This window comes from Elgaria multicarinata, chromosome 4, assembly GCF_023053635.1.
Source record: "Elgaria multicarinata webbii isolate HBS135686 ecotype San Diego chromosome 4, rElgMul1.1.pri, whole genome shotgun sequence".
NCBI lineage: Eukaryota > Metazoa > Chordata > Lepidosauria > Squamata > Anguidae > Elgaria > Elgaria multicarinata.
The window spans coordinates 63345294-63351467 of record NC_086174.1 but is presented as its reverse complement, the minus strand read 5'-3'; positions in this window follow the sequence as shown (position 1 = coordinate 63351467).

The window sequence follows — 6174 nt, the reverse complement described above, 5'->3', positions numbered from 1 at the left end:
CCATGTCAAGATCCAAGAGGCCCCATACCACAAAAATAAAGAAAAAAGTGCATTACATTATAATAGAACAGGTAATGAGAGGATACCACCCAGCATTACGAGATACTTGTAGTTACAGTGTTAACTACGATGTTTAACAACTTTCCCTGAAGATGTATATAAAAGCACTAATAAGTTGATTTGAACTTCTTTTAAACTGGCTCTAGTTTGCGCTTTATGGCCTCCAATCCTAAATGCTGTGTTGCCACACTTTCTCTGTATAAGGCAACTCAGCTGTAAGTCTGTCCAGACTTTCCAACATATTTAAGCCAAAGTGATCTCAATTGTAATACAATTTATGCCTTAGCTATACCTATGGATTATCCCAGGCAATAGCGAGGCAGCCTGATTCGCCTCCGACAACGCAGAGATGAAGTGGGTCAGGGGGGTTGCGGATCGAGGTGAAGAGGATTGAGACCATGCGGATCCTTTACCTCGACCTAGAGCTCCAAAAAATAAAATAAAAAATAAAAATAAAAATGGAGGGAGGCTGCCATACCTCCATCTGAGTGTTACTGGGATCAATGGCAGCCTCCCTGACATGAACACTCTAAATGGGTTTGTGGTAGGACTATGCACGGACACCCCCCACCCCGATCTGATCCGCACCTGATCTGCAAATTCTGGATTGGGCCCGCTCCGCCTCGCATCGATCCGCCTCTCAATCGGAGCTCTGCAGCAGTGGGGGCAGCACAAGGTAAGGCCCCCTCCCTCCTCCCCCCTTACCTGTGTCCGTTGCGGTCTGGCGGCTGCTTCACCTGAGGCTGAGGCTCAAACTGGAAGAATAGGATATGCCAGCCCTTGCTCTGATTCTACGTCTCCAACAAATAGTGCCCCTTCTGTTATCAATCATGCTGCTCTATGCGACATGTGTGTGTGAGAAAAAAAACTGTGCAGCCCCTGTATTTGGTAAGGATATAGAACAGCATTTCCTATCCTGCTGTCCCAGCTTTCCTGACCATGGGACATACTGACTTGCAATGATGGGAGTTGTAGTACAACACCTTTGCAGGGCACCAGGTTGGGGAAGGGCTGCTCTAAACAAACAAAAAAAAGAGAAGTAGGTGGCCGTAAGTTGTTCGTCATTAGTTTTCCACAACCCCACAGTCACCTCTGAATATCCTATTCTCAATCCTGTCCTCATAGTTTATATCTGCTTTGGGAGAATGAGAAGTTCACTGGCACTTTCTGCCTCCTTAGGGAGGATGTGGAGTTAAAGGCTTGTGAGCCTTAACTCCCAATTTCCCTGCTTTTTGCAGTTCGGTTGAAAACTGTAGAGCCTTAATGTTGTTTTGTAAGCCGTAGGTTTTTTTGTTTTTTGAATTTCATGGCTTTGTGTAATGGATGACAGGAAAGAAGCCATATAAATGTATGGAATGTGGGGAAAGCTTCAGCTGTAGTGGGACCTTGAGTTGACATCAAAGAACCCACACAGGGGAGAAACCATACAAATGTGTGGAGTGTGGAAAAAGCTTCAGTCATACATTCACCCTTACTTTACATCAAAGAATTCACAGAGGTGAAAAACCATTTCTGTGTACGGAGTGTGGAAAAAGCTACAATCCCCTATACACTTACCAGGGAGTAAGACCATTACATTCAATGGAACGTACTTCTGAGGAGACACTAACAGTAAGTCTTTGCTAGAGGAGGCAGCCATTTTCTCTCAGTGTTCCAATATAGCTGAGGCAGGAGGGAGGGGGCACTACTGAGCATGCTTACAAATCAAGATGGCCACCCTATATATTATATTCAGTAAACAAAAAACTTATGGTTTACATAACAACGTTGAGGCTCTAGGGCAAAAAAAATTAAAAAATCAACCAAAGGGATTTTTTTTTTAAAAAAAGAAAAGTCATCCCACCAAATACAATGAAAGAGGAAGAAGACACCACCACTGGATTAATGAGTAAGAGGATCATTCCGTCAATTTTCATGGTTCACATGACACACTAAGCCATAATGTTTAGCTCAAAATGCTTAACCACTGTGGCTTAGTGTGCCATCTGAACAGGGTTAGTATGTAACAAAGGATGCAGAGGAATAACCCCCCCACACACACAAAACTACTCCTATGGACCCACATTCTCCCACTCCACAGAGAATAAAGTGACTTTAAGATTATGAGTGAGAGCAAGGAATCCACACAGCCATAATCACAATAATAATAATTAAAATAAGATGTGATATTCTAAAAGCCACACCCAAAAGCAGGCTTTGGAATACAGTTACAAGTTCCCACCCCTGCCCCAACAATCCAAGCTGTAGAATTGTTTGGCAACCCTGAATATCAAATAATGGTTCTTGGAGATGTGATATATTTTTTGAACACAGTTGCTCTTTTAAAACATGCAATTGCTAATGTTTAAATCCTTCATGCAGTCACTTGTTTTCAAACTTTGATATTGTTAGAAAAGTGCCCTCTCTGAGGCAGAGTTGCTACGGTAGTTGCTAACGAAATGTTGCAAAGTCGGAATACCTAGGCCGGAGCATTCCTAGATAACAAAAAATCAAGTTAATGTTCTCTTAAGGAACAGTGAGTACTAGGGGTATGCACGGATCCCCCGCTCCGCCCCGGGGGCCAATCCAAAAATTTTGGATCGGCCCGCTCCGCCCCTAGTCGGAGAATCAGAGCTCTGCAGTGGAGGGGAGTGGCACCAGGTAAGGCCCCCTCCCTCCTCTCCCTTACCTGCAGAGCCCGGTAAGGGACCAAGCGGGAGGGGGGCCTTACCTGCGTCCGTCCGTGGTTCCTCGGCTTCTTCAATTGAGCCTGTGGCTCAACCAGGAAGTCTGGGCCGCAAGTGCTATGAAGGATTTAGTGCCGGGTGCCCCACGAACTGAAGGTGCGCTACGGGCAAGAGGTGCAGTCCAACACTTCTGGAGCACTCCAGGTTGAGGAAGGCTGTGCTAGATGAACCAGGCAGCCATCTTATTTCCAACATTCTAATCTATCTGAGACAGGAAGGAGGGGGAGAGCGACACTACTGAGCATGTTCTGCTCTATGAGGCCTCCATTGACTTTAATGGGGCAAAATGGGGCAAAGAAATATTCATTAAAAATCAATGGAAGCAAATTTTGAAAAAATAAAAGCTATTCCACCAACTAGAAGGACAGGGGGCCAAGATCCCACCACTGGATTGAAGGGTAAGGGTCCCAATTTGGAGCTTTTCATGCTCAAAAAAAGGTCGCCAACAGAGGTTTTGAGTGTCATTTTTGTTCAGAGAGGTTTTCCTCCTTTTGTTCTTTAAACTGGCATCCTGCCCTCAATATTTCACCAATCTTCTTGAAACTCTCAGGGTATGTAAAACCAGCATTTCTTTCTGGCAGGTCTCAGTTTCAGAAAGATTGGTGAAACATTTTCCATTTTATGAATGCTAGAATGACCCACCCCCCAATTACAGCCTTAACATGGTGGAATGCTATACTCACTCATCGCCTATAACACAGGGAAACCCTCCCGTGTTTTCCTGTAATAAAATTCTGAGGACTGGGTTGACACCATAAGTGGAAAACTCACTGTGACTTTTCCTTTCATATGCATCTATCTTTACCTTCAGTGAAAAGTTTATTTAATAGAGGCATTAGTTTTGCTACACAAATGCAATGCCAATGCAACATATCTGACAAATGAAGTATGTGATCTTTTTCTATTTGAAAAAAATGCAGAATCTAAATTGAGGCTTGAAAAAATCGCCAGTTTTTTTGGGTTTTCACTGAATGAAGAAGAATTTCAAAGTATTGGAGAAAAGAGGACCTTCAAAGCTATGAAAGAGAGATCCCATGAAACCCATGGAGTCATTGAAGACATTATTTTCTGCAAAGGTAAATTGGGGGAGGGCAGCAATTAAAAGATTGGTCCCCAGTACTTTCTTACTAAGCGGTCATAGCTTCACTCGTCTGCTTATAAGACTTTTTCGTGTCTGTTTCCCTAAGTTTTATGGTAGGAACTTCCGAAACACTACCAAGGTTTATATTTCTGTTCTTACCAGTGATTTCATGGCACCTACCCCCTTCTGCTAGTCCTTGATTTAGAATTCATTTCAGAAATTGTCATGGATTACAGTCGAGAAAAACTCTGATCTAATCTCTGTTCAGTTCTGGCATCACCACTGATGATTATACACTTTTTATTCAGCGGTGGGCAGCACTGACAAGCTGAGAGCCACCATTTTAATTTTCCAGAAATAAATTATGCCTAGTGCTTGAGCATTGGGAGATTGTCTTTTCCGCAAAGGTACACTTCTAGGGGGTGGTTAGCAGATTGTTCACAAATATGGAGCTAGTTCTGTAGCTTCTGCTCCATTGCCTGGTTTCAGTAGTGGAAAGATATGATTTATTTATTTGTTTAATGACAGCCAGACTAAAAAGGATTTGTTCTTTCAAAAAATCCCTTGGAAAAATCTCCCACAGGGGATGGTTGAGTATATGATTACAGAATGTGATCCAATGCAAAAGTGTCTAGCTTCTGGGGTATGCGATGAAGGGCCTTGCTAGACCTACCACTGAATCCAGCAGTGAGGAGGGGCCAGGCTGCACTAGAAGTAGCATGGCCTGTAGGCCCTGTCTACACCTGAGGCGTGATGGGGCCTAGGGAAGCCCCATCACGTCTGCCAATTTTTCCTTAAAGCGGTTGCGTGCGCAGGAGGATTTCCCCCGAGATCAACCCTGTAACCTTCAGCCCTTGTAGAAGAGTCACCTGGCTATGTGTGCATAAACTATCATAAACGATTTCTACAAACACACCCTTACATAAAAACATTTTCAGTGTTATAACTTTGGATTTTGAAAATCAATACTCATCCTTTACAATCGGGCGGGGCAGGGTGGGCGGGGAGATACATAGCCCTGGGGACTGCAGGTGGCCTCCATGGCCTTGAGTGTAGCCCCCACATTGATGAAATTCAGCAGAAGAACTTTTTTTAAAGAACTAGGCAATGTGCCACCCAAATTCGGTGGCGAATCACTCCAGAGACTCAAACACTTGTTGCCAAGGTAAATGTAGCCCTTTGAGTCTCAGGCCCTTTCTAAACCTTGTATTTCCCCTGAGATCAACCCTGGATCAGCCTTGTGCATCCAAATGATGCACAGGGGATCGCAGGGGCAGGCAGGGGTGATCCCTCCATTTTCCCAGGATAACCAAGACCTCAGCTACCCTAGTTTTACCTGTGGTCCCAGGACAATCACGAGGACTGTGGGCAGTGTGGGCGCCCATCCCGGCTTCTTCCCTCCTCCCCGCAAGTCCAAAGGCGCAATAACAGTGATCTCATGAGAACCTCAGGTGCCTTATCTGGAGGCTCTAACGAGCTGACATTCCAAGGTGGTTCAGTTGGAAAGCTGGCCATAACACCCTTAGAACCCCAATTAGTGGGTCTTGCCTGTGCCAAAGAACTGCCAAGTAGTGCCTTGTTTATCACAACATGTAACCTCATGCTATAGATCCTTATGATGAGAAGAGCTGCTTTGTTATTAATCCCCATGTATGATTAATCACTCTCTTAACTTGGCAGCAATGCCAAGTTCAGTTATGCTATAATTGTTCTTGTGCCCAGGGGTGGGTGTCCGGATTTTGTCGAAAGGTCTTTTGTGCAGGAAGCTTTCACATTCTGGTCCACTTTATTAGAATATGCCTGTATGTGCTGAAAACTATTCTAGTAAAGATTGTCTCCTTGTAAGCAAACATGTAAGTCTGACTAATTTGTCTCCTTGGCAACCCCGAAACAGGCTGAAGCTCATGGCCGGAGACAGACAGACTGGAACAGGAATGCAGCAAGTAAGTGCATCATCAACAATGTCTGCTCTGTTACCACCATGGACAGGTAAGTCCTGGTAAGTCTAGTTTGAATGGGAAAACTGGACACAAATAGAATAGAATGAGCCAATAGGAGTTCCAAATTGGACTACTGTTTCATTCCTCTGTGGTAGGCTTCCCTAACCTGGGGCTCCCTAGATGGGTTGGACTACAACTCCCAGCTGAGAGCTGTAGGTCAACACCTCTGGAGGCCACCAGGATGAGGAAGGCTGCTATGTGCATTTCCTCCCCAGGAATGAATGCCAATGGAACCAAATGGGGTGCATTACATTCAGTTTACTATTTGACCCCAAAGCAATGCATACCGCTAATATACTGTATTGCG